Below are 16,575 nucleotides of genomic sequence, written 5' to 3'. Positions count from 1 at the left end.
AATTCGAATACATCGTTTTCCAGACCCCCTCATCAAATTGTACAACTCCATAATCAATCCTCCCTCTCCCTACACATCCTTATCCCTCTGCTTCTACTCCCCCCTCCCCCAATCCTTATATTCATTCTACAATAATGGTTTTATACAATATTTGTCCTTATGGGACAAATATTCATTGAGCATAATGCTCTCCAGTCCCTTCCAAGTTAGGTAATAATTTAAAAAATCATTACTCCTGCGTGCTGCATAGTATTCCATTGTGTGAATGTACCGTAATGTCTCAATCCATTCATTTGTGATTGGACATATGTGCTGTTTCCATGTTCTTGTCTGTATCTCCCCTTCTACTGACTCTTGTTGGTCCTATTAAGCCCTAGAGCATAGATGTGGGGTTTTCTTACAATTTAAAAAAAACAGTAATCTTCTGATCCAAACTCTCCAAGATCCACTAAAACTGTTCCTTCTACAAGATATACTGGTGGGGATAAAGGGAATTTGGACCTGGATGCCTTTTGTATTATTATCCACTGCAGTATATGGAGTCATTACCTGATAAAGTTTCCAAAAATACCTGAGCAAATGTCCTCTACGCTGGGGGAGGGGGAAACGGAACAAAAAGCAGTGCTTTAGACATCTTTCATTGTTGTATAAAATAGATTAATTGACAATTTATTACCAAGTTAAGACAACAAAACAGTAAAAACGAACATAATAATCTAATATTGCCAGACTCTTCTAGACAACTTCAGAGTAATTGACAAATCCGTTTTTCTCATGAGAACTTCCTCTTGCTACATGGGGGATGTGAGGAGTGTGTGTGTGTGCGTGCACGTGAGCCTGTTCACCATGAAAGAATATCAGTGCTCTTTAATTGTGGACTGAAGCAAGAGAAAGGTTGTCCAGGCCTTGCCTTACCACCCTCATAGAGTGTTTCTGCTTTTGTTTAGGTGATACTAAAATCAAATTCATAAAATCGTTTGCTCCATCTCTATACATCAAAACAACAGCCTTCTTGAGGACTCCCTCCCATTCCTCTACTTTGCAATATCTGTGTTACAGAAACAGTTGTAAAATTATAGAATTTTTTTCTATAGAAGTTCTTTGGGTTCACACTTTGCTCATAACAATAAACGCAATCCTTTAGAGTCTTAAATCCACCTCTAAGAATCTTTGTCTGATAAATGTGTAAGTTTGAATACCAACGGCAGTGCTTATTATCTATACAGATCTCTGAGCCTCAGTTTCATCAACTAAAATGGGACCAAGTACAGCAAGTACTGTCAGCACTCTGATTCTTCATATTCATATTCATTTTCATTCCTTCACTTTAATAACTATCAGCCTGAATATTATTGCCTAGAAAATGTATCACATGTAATAACTAATTGAAGTATGACAATAGGAGAAAGCAGAAAAGAATTATTTTGGAAGTGATCGGACTATCTCTGAAATTTTCTAGACTCATCTCATAGGGTGTACCTAAGGACTAGGAAAAGGCAAATTCTGACCAGAATCCAAGATCCAAGCTAGGGTCCTCATCAAGCCTTAGAACCCCTTACCTTCCAATGTAATAAATTACCTGGGTGTTTATTTATTAGTGACTCAAGAACTTTTGTAAACCTATTACCACGAGCAACCAGTACTTATTGCAAGGCAATAAACAACAATAAACCCTGCCCTTATCTAAATTCATTACTCTGAGCCACAGACCTGAAGGGAATGGTTGGGTTTAAAATGCACAGCGGGTTGATTGAAGATTTATAGACATTCCAGGCCGGCTCTCCTTGGGGAGCCAACAGTGTCAAAGTGCCCAGTCTGGAGGGCTCCACACCTCTTATCAGGGTCACCTTTGATCTTTTCTTTAGGACTGCAGAGAAAAGGGGAAAGAAAATATTTCTGAGTTTGTACAAATACTGTACCATTTCCCGTGGACATCTGAGTGTGTAACACATTCGAGACAATATCCCCTCTAGGTATGTTGACCAACAGCATAAACTGTAAACACAGTGGACTGAACAACTCACATTTATGTCTATTTCTTGCAAAATAAATTCAGCAAATGAAGGATAAATGGCTAATCCCACAAGGAATAAGGGAAGAGTTGATGTAGTAAATGAGAGAAATATTTAGAGAGAAAGCTGATATCTAAACCTACAAGGAAATAAATCATTGGGAAAACAACAACAACCCAATTAGAGTCCTCAAAAGCCTCAGACATTGGGGCCAATAGGTCCTTCCAAATATGGGAGCACTACGCAGGCCTGAAAATAGGAAGATCAGTCAAAAGTTTGTATGCTGGTTTTGTTGTTGTTGCTGTATGTTTTCGGGTCACTTACAACTCATAGTGACCTTGTGTACAATAGCCCTGAACCCTGCCAACCTTCTTGCCTCTGACACACCTGCCTTCATTACCTTGGTCACTGAGTCAATCCATCTCATTGAGGGTCTTCCTCTCTTGCACTGTCCCTCTCTCCTCCTAAGCATGATGTTCCTCTTCAAGGACTGGTCCCTTTTTGCAGTATTCCCAAAATATGTGAGAATCCTTGCCTCCAAAGAGCAGCCTGGTTGCACCCTCACCGTGTTCTCCTGGCAGTCCATCATATACGCAATACTCTTCTCCAACACCACAGCTCAAAGGCATCAATTCTCCATCATCCCTAGTCATTGTCAAGCTTTCTGATGCATATAAAGTAATTGTGAATACTATGACCTGGATCAGACACACCTTAGTCTCCAGGATGACATTATTGCTCTTCAGTACTCTGGAGATGTCCCTGACAGCAGACTTTCCCAATACAATTCATCTCTTGATTTCCTGGCTGCTAGTATCAAGAGTACTGATTGTGGAGCTAAGCAAACTAAAGCTGTAAAACAAACTTAATCTCTTCACCACCTATCATGATGCTGCCATTGGCCCAGTAGTGAAAATCTTTGTTTTCTTGATGTGGAGCTTCAATCCATATTAAAGGCTACAGTCCTTGACCTTCTGCAGCAAATGCTTCAAGTACTCCTCAGTTTCAGCAAGCAACGTTGTGTCATCTGCATAATGCAGGCTGTTGATGATTCTTCCACCAATCCTGATGCCACATTCCTCCTCGTACAGCCCAGCGTCTCGGATGATCTGTTCTGCATATAGATTGAAAAGGTATGGAGAAAAAATACATCCCTGATGGACCCCCTTCTTGATTTTGAACCATGTAGTGTCTCCTTGCTCTGTTCTGACGACTCCCTCTTGGTCCAAGTATAGGTTGGACACAATCAAATGTTCTGGGATTCCCATTCTTCTCAGAGTCAGCCACAGTTTGATGTGATCCACACAGTCAAATGGTTTGTATAAGACACATTTAGATCCCTTCCAGTTCTTCTCACCCCATGATTCTCCCTGTTAGGAAACTGAGCATTCTTGACACCTCCAGGATTATATCCAAGGGAAAACCAAGCACACTGGAAGGAAAACTGACTGTGGTACTGAAGACAGTCTATACACCACCCCAATTCCACAACGGCTGTCTCACACATTAGCAGGCAGACTTAGAGCTCCCAGTGAACAAATCTGAGGATTTCTCTCTGAGAAGACAAATAGAGTGGAGACAAATTGCGGTCCCAAATAATCACATTCCAAAATAGGTCATTAGTGAACTGAAAATCCATGTAGGAATACCTTATTTAGCAAATAAAAATGTAAGATACCTAGTTAAGCTTGAGTCTCAGATGAATAATAAATGATTCCTACGATAAATATATTTTATGCAATATCTGTGACATACTTAGATTTAAAAAGTATTCTTTGTTATCTGAAAATCTAACTTAAGTTGTTAGTTGTTGTTAGGTGCCATCCATAATGACCTTATGAACAATAGATCTGAACCTTGTGCTATCCTGTGCCATCCTCACATTTCTTGACACATTAGAGCCCATTGTGAAAGTCATTGAGTCAATCCACCTGGCCCAGGGTCTTCCTCTCTTTTGCTGACCTTCTACCTTTCAAGCACCATGTCCCATTCCAAGGAATAGCTCCTCCTAGCAATAAGACATATTTGTTCTTTTGGCTATCCATAGAATGTTCAGTGCTCTTCTCCTACATCACTACTGTAAGGCATCAAGCCTTCTTCTGTCATCCTTATTCATTGTCCAGCTCTCATATGCATAGCAAATGTTTTGGAAAGTCCATGGTCCATGGTCTAAATCAGATGGACCTTAGTCTTTAAACTTATATCATTACTCTTCAATAATTTGGAGAGGTCCCTAATTGCAGAGTTTTGCAGTGCAATATATATCTCTCCTGATTTCCTAACTGCTGGTACCAAGAGTTTTAATTGTGAATCCAAGTAAAATGAAGTTGTTGACAGTTTCAATCTTTTGTCCATCTATCACAATGCTGCCTATTGGTCCAGTATTAAGGATCTTTGTTTTCTTGACATTGAGAAATTTAAGTAGGTATATTGTATTTTATCTGGTATCTCTGCTTCTACTCTAGATTTCAGTCTGCCTCATTGTCCTTCATTCTTAGGCAAAACCAGAAAGAGTCACCAGATATGATGGGAAAACTCTGACATGAAGGAGAGAGGTCAAAACCCACCAACAATACAAAGGAATTCAGAAGAAGCTGAAATAATGACAAAGTCAGACAAGATAAAAATAAATTTGAATTAATATCATTGGGGAGATAAGATGATATTTTCTTTCATAAACTAAGAACAGTTAATATTCTATGTTAAAAGAGAGGTGGAAGAAAGGATGGGAGGAAGAGAAGGAGGGAGGGAGGGAGGGAGAGAAGAAATGACAGAAAGGAATGATGGAGATATAGGAGGAAAAGAAAACAAATTTCAGAAAATGAGAATTGTTGTTGTTATGTGCCATTGAGTCACTTGCGACTCATAGCAATGCTATATACAACAGGCCTAAACTCTGCTCTGTCCTGTGCCAATCTCATTGTCTCTGACACACCCATCCCGATTACCCCAGTCACTGAGTCAATCCACCTCTTAGAGGGCCTTCCCTTCCTTCTCCTGCCCTCCACCCTCCCAAGCATGATGTCCTTCTCCAAGGACTGGTCTCTCCTTACAACATGACCAAAATATGTCAGATGAAGCCTCAGAATCCTTGCCTCCAAGGAGCAGCCCGGTTTAACCCTCTCCAGGATGAATGTTTGTTTTCTTAGCAGTTCATGGTACCCTCAATACTCTTCTCCAGCACCACAGCTCAAAGGCATCAATTCTCCTTCTATCCTCCTTGGTCATTGTCCAACTCCCTGATGCATTACAAGTGATTGCAAAGACCATGGCCTGTATCAGGTGCACCTTAGTCTCCAGAGAGACATCACTGCCCTTCAGTACTTTAGAGAGGTCCCTAAAAGCAGACTTTCCCATCGCAATGCATATTTTAATTTCCTGGCTGCTGGTGCCAAGAGTGTTTACTGTGGAGCCACGCAGACTAAAGCTGTGTACAATCTCAATCTCTTCACCATCCATCCTGATGCTGCCAATTGGTCCAGTGGTGAGAATCTTTGTCTTCTTGACATCGAGCCTCAATCCATATTGAAGGCTGCAGTCCTTGACCCTCTGCAGCCAGTGCTTCAGGTCCTCCTCAGTTTCATCAAGCAGGGTTGTGTCATCCGCATAACGCAGATTGTTGATAGATCTTTCACCAATCCTGATGCCGCATTTCTCCTCCCGGATGATCTGTTCTGCATACATGTTGAAAAGGTATGGAGACAGGACACATCCCTGGTGTACGCCCTTCCCAATTTTGAACCATGCAGTGTTTCCTTGCTGTGTTCTGATGACTGCCTCTTGGTCCAAGTATGGGTTTCGCATTAGCATGATCAAGTGTTCTGGGATTCCCATTTTTCTCAGAGTCAGCCACAGTTTATTATGATCCACACAGTCAAACACCTTTGCATAGTAAATGAAACACAGATATACATTCCTCTGGTGTTCCCTGCTTTCAGCCAAGATCCATCTAAATTTAGCTACAATGTCCCTGGTACCACAACCCCTTCTAAACCCAGCCTGGACTTCTGGCAGTTCTCTATTGATGTGCTGTTCCAGTCATTTTTGGGTGATCTTCAGTAGAATCTTGATTGCATGTGAGAATTGTTAGAAATTAAAAATACGATTACAATGGAATACTATACAGCACTGAAAAATAAGGAACTCATAAAATATTATACACATGAGTGATCCTGGAGAACATTATGCTTAGTGAAATGTTTCAATAACAAAATGACAAATACTGTATAACATTACTTATAAAACAAGTGTGACTTGGGGATTGAGGGCGTAACTAAGGAAAGTTGGCATAAATAATAAACATTGCATTGGAATAGATAAAAGAAAGAACTGTTTAAAAGAATATATGCTTAGGCATTAATTGCATGACAACAGTCTAGATTAGAGGTGCACAGCAAAGTAAACTTGGAATGGGGGAAGAAGGAAATTATGTAACAGTGAATGAATATCTGTACATATGTATTTTAAGTGAACTGGGGGTAGGGAAGAAAATGTGCAACCATGAATGAATGAAAATCCAACTTTTGTGTAAACTTTGGTTAAAATTACAATATTAAAAATGGAAGAAAAAATAAAATTACAGTCATATACGTTTAAAATTAAAGAGTTGAGAGGTAAATATAATCTTGGCCTAGGCAAAGTAAAAAAGATCTTCCATGGTGAGAATGGCCCAACACAAAATGTCAGAACTCATGTAAAGAATGAAAGGAATCTACAAAGAAGAGCTAGCAGTGGAATCGGCTCTTGGTACCCAAGGAGTGATTGTTTTTGTTGTATGGGGTTTAAAAAATAAGTCTTCCAATATTATTTGCTTGTTCTCCCTTTCATTTGCATTCATTGTATGCTATATTCCTCAGCCATACATCTTGGTTTCTTCCATTTCTTTGAGGATAACTTTTTATTTAGTAAGATACCACTTTCCTACTACATTCCCCTAGTGATTTTTAGGCCTTACTTTCATGTGGTCCAAAATACATACTGCCTCATTCCTATGGGAAAGCAGTCTTCTGAAATGTTAAAATGAGTCATTAGGATGTGAACTGAGGGAACACACACCGACTGAAGTCTCTCTGACTAACTCCATGTATGTCAAATCCAGTTTCTTCAAATTCTGGGCAATGTGGGGGTCTTTATAAAGGAAATAAAATGCTCTGGGTACAAATTCTCCTCTCCCTTTCATCTCTCCTTCTTCTACCTTTTTCTTTTCCCTAAATGTCCTTTTCCCCATTTTCAGCAGGTTGTGATTGTTTCCCTGCCCTCCCTTCTCCATACAAAAAGAATCCATGTCTTCTCCAGAACCAGAGTGTGTACTTAGGATCGGTTTGACAGTTTGGTATTTTTCCTGGAGACCTGCATTCCAAGCCTTTTAACTGGCTATAGAAAGAGGGCTCGGGGATGCAAGACGGAGGACACACAAGTTTCAATCTCCAGGGAATAGAAAATCTAGGCTCCCTTCCACATGCTCTAAAATCACAACACAACAGAAAACTGCTGAATTTCATTGAGTACACTAGGCCTTTTCAGTTTTCTTCTGAAAGATTCTTTGGTTCCTCTTGCCACCACAGACCAAAATGAAACTTTGAAAAGGGCGCTGAGCTGTGGCTGGGTAACCACAGAATGCCCTTTCTGATGGACTGTCATATACACGGTAGCAACAGCCTACAATAATGTCATTATGTTCAAAGCATTAATGTTTCTAAAAGAAAAAAAACAAGCTTTCATTGAAAAATAACACAGAGGAAGTCACCAAGAGGAAAGATTTGTGGAGCAGGTCTCCCAGTGCCCCATCTTTCCAAGGTTTCTCCATTTGTCTCTGCTCAAATGTTACCTCCTTAGTGATGTTTCCCTGAGCACATAGTCTGCAGTAGCAGCAGTCTCCCCACACAGCATTACAATGTCCGTCCCATTTTCATCATCACACCATATCTTCGAATTGTCTTGTCCCTTCATTTATTGTCTTTTATTTATTGTCTATCTAGGGAGCTCTGGTGGTTTAGTGGAAAGGAATTGTTTGCTGTCAAACCAAAGATACCAGGTTCAAATCCACCAGCTACTGGCTCTGCGGGAGGAAGATGGACAGACTCCTCCCGTGTGATTTACTGCTTCTGAAAACCCCCTGAGAGGTCTGCTGAGTTGATTCTGATTCCACAGTACGCAACAGCAAGTACCACCAACAACCACATCATTAAGTTGTCTTGTCCTATCATTTATTGTCTATCTTACTCACTAGAGAGCAAACTGTGCAAGAAAGACAGAATTCTTATATATATAATTCTTAAAGTTTTGGTTGTGTTTTTAATGAAAGTTTACAGAAAAGATAGACTTTCAATCATTCATTGTTGCACATTTTTGTCTCTCCTCCCTCCTTCCCTTTACCCTTCCCCATTTCTTCTTTTTTTTAATATTCTTATCTGTCATGTGCTCTTTCTCCAACACTTTGCACATACTGTTGGTGTTAGGTGCTGCTGAATTGATTTCAATACACAGGAAGCCCGTGTGACTCTGTCCCATAGGGTTTTCTTGGTATAATCTTTACAAAAGCAGATCACCCGGTCTGTCTTTCTTTCTCTCTCTCTCCTTCCTTCCTTCCTTCCTTCCTCCTCACTTTCTCTCTCTTTCTTCCTTTCTCTCTCTCTCTCTTTCCTTTTTTATCCCTTCAATGGAGCTCACTGGGTGAATTCAAATGGCCAACCTTTAGGCTAGTAGAAATTTAATTGTTTCTATAATCAGGACTCCTATTGACACATACTGTTGTGGTGGTGGTGGTGATGGTGTTCCATCAAGTCAGAACCGACACATAGCTGACCCTCCAGTGGGTTTTCAGAGACAGTAAATTGCACAGGAGAAGATTGTCCATCCTCTGACATATACTAGTTGCTCAGTAACTATTTATTAAATGAGAGAGATAGTGTAATAGAGACTTTTATATATGAGAATTCAAAAGGGATATTAAAGAAAGAAGTGTTCCTCATTAATCTTTACGAGGCCAAGGCCATTGCAAAAGCTTAGACACTGGTCATAAATTGCAACATATTTATTCAGCAAACTCACCTTCCAGGCATATGAAAGAGGAAAAATAGTATACTTTAATGGAAATTATGTTCTCATTAAAGGCATGCAAAAGAACTCTGTGCCTAACTGTGCCTTCAATAATTTGTAGATAAGTCAGGACAGATGCACACAGTTCCTATTTAGTCTTATATTAGTGCAAGGAGCAGCCCTGATGGCACAGTGTGTAAGCACTTGGATGCTATTCCTGAGGACAAAGATTCACTGGTCTACTTCTGTAAAGATTCCAGTCTTGAAAACCCAATGGACTAGTTCAACCCTGTTATACAGAGGCGTTCTGAGAATAGACTCAATGGCAGTTGGTATAGTGCAATTAAAGGCTAGACATGTTCCCATCACTTAGAGCTGCACAGCAAGCGAAGGGAATTGCGATGAAGAATTTATGGCAAGTAATGATTCGTTTCAAAGTTAAAACATTAAAGGGGAAATTTGCATAAGCTTAAGGAGTTGTCCTTAAATCCCACCTTCATAACCCAGGGACAGATTGTATTTTGTTTCCAGATGAATGTGGCCAAGAAGAGTAGACTACACTAATACAAATTCTCACTAAAGGGATTAGAATAAGATGAAGGAGAAAAGATTAAAGTGAAGTTGGTCACTTTAAACTTCAAAACATCCATCGGTATCTGGGAACCCAGCCAAGGCATGAGGGGTGGGTGTGGAGTACACACTTCAGGTGAAGCCCTGGCTCACACAGAAGACATATGTGCAAACAAGCGTGGCCAGGAATGAAGCAGTATCTTGGAAAACAAAATTAAAGATATCATTAATGATGCAGATATGCCTAAAACTCAAGGAAGACTCAGAATAACTAAAAAAATTACTCTAGGTCCCTTTGGGGCAATATTTTGGACAGAAATATAGTGCTCTGTCAATCTAATAGAAAGGGTATAAACCTAGATGAGTTTTTCTGAATCAAATAGACAAAAACTTGTTAGTGGGAACTTTCTATGTGTGTATTCAGTGACACTGATTAAACTAAGTGCAATTATTCTCGCAAGGCTTTCCTAAGTTTGTTCCTCTGTCATTAACATGACCTAGTGGTAAGGAACCAAGACAATCCAAAGGCACATATTTAGAATCCACCATCTGCTTCATGAGAGAAAGATGGATAGTCTCTTCCTGTGCAATTTACTGCCTCTAAAAACCTGCTGGAGGGTCTGCTAGGGGTTGGTTCCAACTCTGTGGTACATGACATCAACAACATTAACAGAAACTCAGCCCACTGCCACTAACTCTGTTCCAATTCATAGAGACCCTGTAGAACAGAGCAGAGTTGACCCTGTAGGCTGTTCAAGGATGTAACACTTTCCAGAGGCCGACTGCCACATCTTTCTCCTCTGGAGCAACTGAAAGGTTCTAACTGGTTAACAGCTAAGCACTTTAGCCATTGTACCATCAAGGTTCCCTAACATAAACTCATTATGATTTTTTTATCCTTTCAAGTTGCTCCCATTAATTTGATCCCATATTAGAGCACAATGCTCAAGGCTGGCTTTTCTTCCTAAGTAAGCAAAGGGATATTTTAGTTTTAAGAAGACTTCAAGGGATATTTTTGGTTTAAGATTTAAAGATTATGTCAGTGAATGGTTTTAAGAGTTCGTCCAGTTTCTGTAACTCCAGAAAGACTGTATTCCATGATAATTTGAAATTCTGTTCTGCATTTACCCCCTTCTAATCAGGATTCTGCTATAGGATCTTTGATCAAAGTATTCAGGAATGATAGCTGGACACTATCCAGTTCTGGTCTCATGGCATTCCCATTGCAAACTTAAATGGTTAAAGAGAGCAACTGATGTTTTCCTAGCCATTTATCAACATGGAAACTGAAGCACAGTGAATGTGTGACTTGCCCAATGTCACAAGATTTCTAAAAATATTGAACCTCTTTTACTTTAGAAATACCTGTGGAACACGTTTAAAATTACCCACTCCAGAAATCTTTAATGGGAAATCTGTACTTTTATTATGAATCCCAGGTGATTCTTAAAAGTACTAAAGGTTGTCTACAACCAGAAGATAATAAAATAGATGAATGGGACCTTCTAGGAATCAAATCCCTATGCACATCCAAAAACTTCTCCAACAGGGTAAAAAGGGAAGCCACAGACTGGGAAAAAATATTTGATAATGACATGTCAGATAAGGGACTTATACCTAGAATTTATAAAATACTCGAGCACCACAACAAGATAAAGGTAAATAACCCAATTGAAAAATGGTCACAGGATATGAACAGACACTTCACCAAAGAAGACATTCAGATGGCCAACAAGCACATAAAGAAATGTTCAAAATCCCTAGCTCTAAGAGAAATGCAAATAAAACAACTATGAGATATCCTCTCACCCCAGTAAGAATAGCAAAATTTAACAGAACAGCAAGCAACAAATGCTGGCAAGGTTACAGAGAAACTGGAACCCTTATTTACTGCTGGTGGGAGTGTAAAATGGTGCAACCACTATGGTGCTTTCTCAAAAAGTTGCAAATAAAAATACCACTAGACACAGCAATTCCACTACTGGCGCTATACCCTCAAGCAAGCAGATATATGCACACCCATGTTTATTGCAGCTTTGTTCACAATAACAAAGAGTTGGAAACAATCCAAGTGCCCATAATCAAATGAATGGATAAAGAAACTCTGGTATATTCACACAATGAAATACTATGCTGCTTCTGAGGTCCCAACTCTTCTCACTATTTCTTAGTTGTTGGAACCTCATAAGCAGTTCCTTACTTCACCTCAACCTTGCATGCGAACTTCCTAGTTGTAAAACAACCCAGTGGTAGATGGAATTTGCTCCAGGACTCAAGAACCATAAATGACATAGCTGAGCCTCTACATCTGGTGGTTCCTAACCTCTACACTATAATAGACAAAGTGCTAGTCTATAGGCCTTTTATTGTAAGAACCACCTTCCCTCTGTAACTTGATTTGTGCCACTATTAGAACCTCTACTCGGAATATTATTGCTTTTTAATTTTTGACTCAAGTACTTTTAACTTGTTAGTTAAATTTGTGTCTTCTAGGCTGCAACACTTCCATGATACATCTTCAAGGATATGAACATGTATGGCTAAGCACAATTGATAACAGTGCATCTAAATTCCAAAATCAATCTCCATAATAGTCTATGTGTTTCCTATTGCCAAAGGGGCCCTTTAGAGTAGTGAGAGAAGATCTTCACCCTGAAACCTACAGCATTCCTTTTCAGCAGGAAGTAGCTACAAGAATACGCCATCCCCTTTTCCTTATGAATCAGGGTGAAGTCTCTCTCAGGGAGGAGTGATAGGGAATGGCAAAGGACACACTGACAAAGGAGATTAATCAGAACTGGCTTTGACAAGCACTGTGGCAATTGGACAATTAAAACAGACACTCGGGAGGGGGAAGAAGAATGAACTGGGGAGGAGGGTAGAGAAAACAGTGCAACAATGAATGAATGAAAACCCAAAATCTCTGTAAATGTTCATTAAAACTAATAAAATTTAATAATAATTAAAAAAATAAATACTATGCTACTTTGAAAAACAAGGAACTAATGATATATTATACAAAATGTGTGACCCTGGAGGACATTATGCTGAGTGAAATATCTCAGTCACAAAAGGACAAATACTGCATAGTGCCACTGTTGTAAAACGACTGACATCGGGGTTGAGGGGAGATTGAGAAAGAGGGGATAAATAATGTATACTGCGTTGAAACATACAAGGGAGAGAACTGTTTAAAAGGGATATGTGATTAGGTATTATTGTCATGAGAGGAGTCCAGAATGAAGGCTGTATAGTGGAGTGGATTTAGGAGGACGGATTATATAACAATAAAATAATTTTTCTTTTACTTTTCAAAGAGAAGAGCTAATTGAGGGAGGAAGGGTGGGCAGGGGAAAAGTGCAACAATGAATGAATGGAAATCCAAAGTCTCTAAATTTTCATTAAAAATTCATCCTCACACTTCCTGCCCATTGTGGCAGTCACCTTGTCAATTCACCTAATTTTTTATAGCATTTTTAATATTTCTAGCCTATGGTCACTGAAGCAAAAAAAAATGTATTTAGCACTGTGACTATTAAAAATGTCTACACACAAAAAAATTAATTAAAAATACTAAAGATTGGCACACCGCTTTCATTCTAAGCCAATTTGTCATCCACTGAGCCATAAACTCAGTACTAAGCCTATCCCGGAATTATTTCCTTTAAATACTTGTCTTTTGAAATGGAAACAAAAAAGACTTCTCAGAAGAAGAGTTGTGTGGTTGTAAAGCAAGGAGTTAGCAAATGTTGACAAGGACAATGTGACACTCTGATGAGGAAGTCTTGTCACAACAATCATAGAATGATAATTAAACTGAAGACTATAAAGTGTGGCAAAGCCTGGGAATCTGCTCTTCAGTGTTTAATATAACATACAACTAGACTAGATGATCAAGTGTTCTGAGGCAAAAAAAAAAAAAAAAAATTAACAGAGAGCTTTAGAGTCATCACAATTGGCAAAAGAAAAGCTTCACTGGCAGGCTGTTGAAACCAAAGCTTGGAGCTGTTTCATTCCAGTTTGGCCCCTTCCTGAGACTCTTGTCTTTCCACCTGTGTATACCTTGAATCAGAATGTACATTTTAACAAAATCCTCAGGCATTTCTTACAGAGACTCAAGTGATTCTTATGTACACATAAGATCTTCAGAAAATGTAGATTCTGCTTTAGTAGTTCTGGGGTGGAAATGTAAATTCTCATCATAGGGTTGCACCACAATGAAACTGTTCCAAGCACGGGTTGAAACAAAGATATGTTACAACATGTTGTAGATCAAAATAAAGTATTTCAAACAGCTATTGAGAGTTTACTAATTGGATGATAGGGGAAGGACCTACCACAAGGTCCAAAGCAATTTAAGGAAATATCCAGGGACAACAGTTATTGATTTGTTTTAAAGAGAGAGGAGTAGGATTTATAACCTACTTTTATGTAAAGTGTTGTGACTTCATAACAGTTTCAAGTCTTTACAATAACCTCTCACATTTGTAGAGCTCTTCTTTACAGCTTAAAATCTTCCATGCACATCCCTCTCATATGCAACTGCAGCATCTTAAAATTTACAAACTCCTTTCACATGCTTTATTACTTAAAATCGTCAACATTCTTCTGTAACATTTGTCATCTCTATTTTATATGTGAGAAAATTTAGACTCATAAAATAAAAGAATCTGCTTAACAGTACCCAACTAACTTGAGGAGAAGTTGATACTCACTTTATTCTCTATTTCCACACTTTGGTTCTCTATTGTTTCTGCAAATAAAGAAATAAATGAAATGCAGCTCCAAGCATGTATAGCACTTGAGAGCCATAAGCCAACTTCCCATTTGACAGATGAGAAAATAGAGGCTTTTCTGAAGTCACAAAGTTAACAGAGTTTAGCTACTAGAGCTTTATCTCCTGACCATATATAGTTCAGGACATTTTCCACTGTCTGATATCTAATCATATGCAGATGGCTAGATATAAATCATACATGTTAATTTGAAATCGTGGGATGAATGCCTTTAACAAACAAGCTTCCTGAAATATGGGAGCTTAACATTAAAAATTCATTAGGTGGATTTAAAAAGACATCTCTGGCTTCTCCCATTGAGCAGTTTTAAAAGCTTGGTGCCTTTGGCTTCGCAGACCTTGATATTATAATCAATATACCTGCCACCTTAAGCAGTAAAGACATACTTGCTTTGAATTGTGCTTTGATTCCTCTTATCAGTGTAGATTACTGTAAACTCCGAATAATGACAAAGAAAAAGGGATAATTTTATGTCAGACTTTTGTACAAGGGAGAGAATTACGGGAAAGAAAAGTGTACCTAAAGCATGATTTCTAAAATATGGTCTGTGTCTCAACATGAAGAGTTGCAATACTTAAGGATGCTTTGGGAAGAATAGTAAATGATCCAGGAAGCATTAAAAGAAGATAGAAGGACTATATATAATTACTGTACCAAAAGGAATTGGCTGACACAGAAGAATTTCATGAAATAACGTATGAGCAAGAGCCTGTGGTAATGAAGGAAAACGTTCAAGCTACTCTGAAGGAATTGGAAAAAAAACAAGGCCCCAAGAATTGACGGCATACCAATTGATATATTTCAACAAAAAGACATTGTCCTCAATGCACTCACCAAGTTGTGCCAAGAAATCTGAAGCACAACCACCTGGCTAACTAGGAGTAGGTGTGTCAGAGTCCATGAGACTGACTCAGGACAGCTCAGACTTCAGAGCTGTTGTACATAGGGTCACTATGAATTGCAGGCAACTCGATGGCATATAACAGCAACAACCAGTAGTCAGAAGATCAGGAGATGTATGCACTGGGAAAGTTTGCAGTCAGGGACCTCTTCAAAATATTGAGGAACAATGATGTTAGTTTGAGGACTAAGGTACACCTTGTCAAGGCCATGGTCTTTTCAATCATTTGCTATGAGAGCTGGACAATGAATAAGGAGGACAGAAGAATAATTGATGTCTTTGAACTGTGGTATTGGAGAAGATTACTGAGCATTCCATGGAATGTCGAAAGAACAGATATGTCTTGGAGAACGTTCAGCTGACGTGCTCATTGGATGCAAAGATGATAAAGCATTTGACATTCTTTGGGCATGTTGCTAAGATAGGCTGTTCCTTAGAGCGGGATATCATGCTTGAGAAGGTGAGGGTTGGTAAAAGAAAGGAATACCCTAAACTAAGTAGAATGACACAGAGACTGCAGCAATGGTATGGAATGTGGCAAAGATTATGAAGACAGCCCAGGATAGGACAAGGTTCAGATCTGTTGTTTTTAGGGTCCCTATGACTCATACTCAACTCCAACACCTAACAACAACAAAAACAGAGTCTGATTTCTAAAACTATCAGTTACCAGAGGCTAGGAGAGCTAGCCTCAAGACAAAAGTTTACAAAAACATATGCAACAAAACCAGTGTAATTTGTTAGTGGTTTCCCTCCCAAATTTCCTCTGGGCATGAGGTTCCTGTGTCCTTGGGACAGCCAAAACAAACCATTAATAACTTAAGGTCCAGACATTTTCATGCTTCTTCAAAATTTCACTGAAAGCAGACTGCTCGTAAACAATCAGGCAAATCCAAAACAAAGAGTAAGCTACAAGGCAGATGGCCTGGTTGTTCCAAAAAATTCAATGTCCACTTTGCCAAAAAAGACATTCAGATGGCAAACAAACACATGAAGAAGTGTTCAAAATCCCTAGTTCTAAGAGAGATGGAAATAAAAACAGTTTTATCATCACCAGCAGCCAGGAAATTAAAAGGCGCACTGCCATGGGAAATTCTGCTGTTAGGGACCTCTCCGAAGTACTGAAGAGCAATGGCATCTCTCTGGAGACTAAGGTGCATCTGATACAGGCCATGGTCTTCACAATCACTTGTTATGCATCAGAGAGTTGGACAATGACCAAGGAGGATAGAAGGAGAATTGATGCCTTTGAGCTGTG

Source organism: Elephantulus edwardii, unplaced genomic scaffold (genome assembly GCF_000299155.1).
Source record: "Elephantulus edwardii isolate Elephantulus edwardi_28Jun2011 unplaced genomic scaffold, EleEdw1.0 scaffold00104, whole genome shotgun sequence".
In the NCBI taxonomy this organism is placed as follows: domain Eukaryota; kingdom Metazoa; phylum Chordata; class Mammalia; order Macroscelidea; family Macroscelididae; genus Elephantulus; species Elephantulus edwardii.
The sequence above is the reverse complement of the archived record's forward strand: the minus strand, read 5'-3'. Positions refer to the sequence as shown.